At 58.3% G+C, this 204-nt stretch overlaps 1 protein-coding gene across 1 annotated transcript in view; it reads right to left on the bottom strand.

Annotated features, from left to right (window-relative positions):
• The window catches only part of MPI (mannose phosphate isomerase), a 3919-nt gene that overhangs the window by 1590 nt on the left and 2125 nt on the right, over nucleotides 1-204 (bottom strand). The gene's annotated exons all lie outside the window — the stretch shown is intronic.

Here is a 204-nt window from a genome sequence, read left to right as displayed (position 1 = left end):
CTGCGGGGACGTGGCTAATGAGCTGCGAGGGGAGATGCTCTTCCTCTGCCCGCTCTGCTCCGCGCCACGGCCGAGGAGTCGATTCGTGGCATTGCTCTTTCTATACGTGGGGTGCGGGCTGGTTTGGGGGTTTAATAGATGGAGGGGAAGCTTCCAAGCGAGATGACTTTGCCCGGGCCAGTTTCTATCTTCTCAAATGTGGAG

The sequence above is a fragment of the Aptenodytes forsteri genome, unplaced genomic scaffold, assembly GCF_000699145.1.
Source record: "Aptenodytes forsteri isolate BGI_AS27 unplaced genomic scaffold, ASM69914v1 Scaffold258, whole genome shotgun sequence".
In the NCBI taxonomy this organism is placed as follows: Eukaryota; Metazoa; Chordata; class Aves; order Sphenisciformes; family Spheniscidae; genus Aptenodytes; species Aptenodytes forsteri.
Note: the sequence above shows the minus strand (reverse complement) of the source record. Positions and strands in the feature narration are given on the sequence as shown.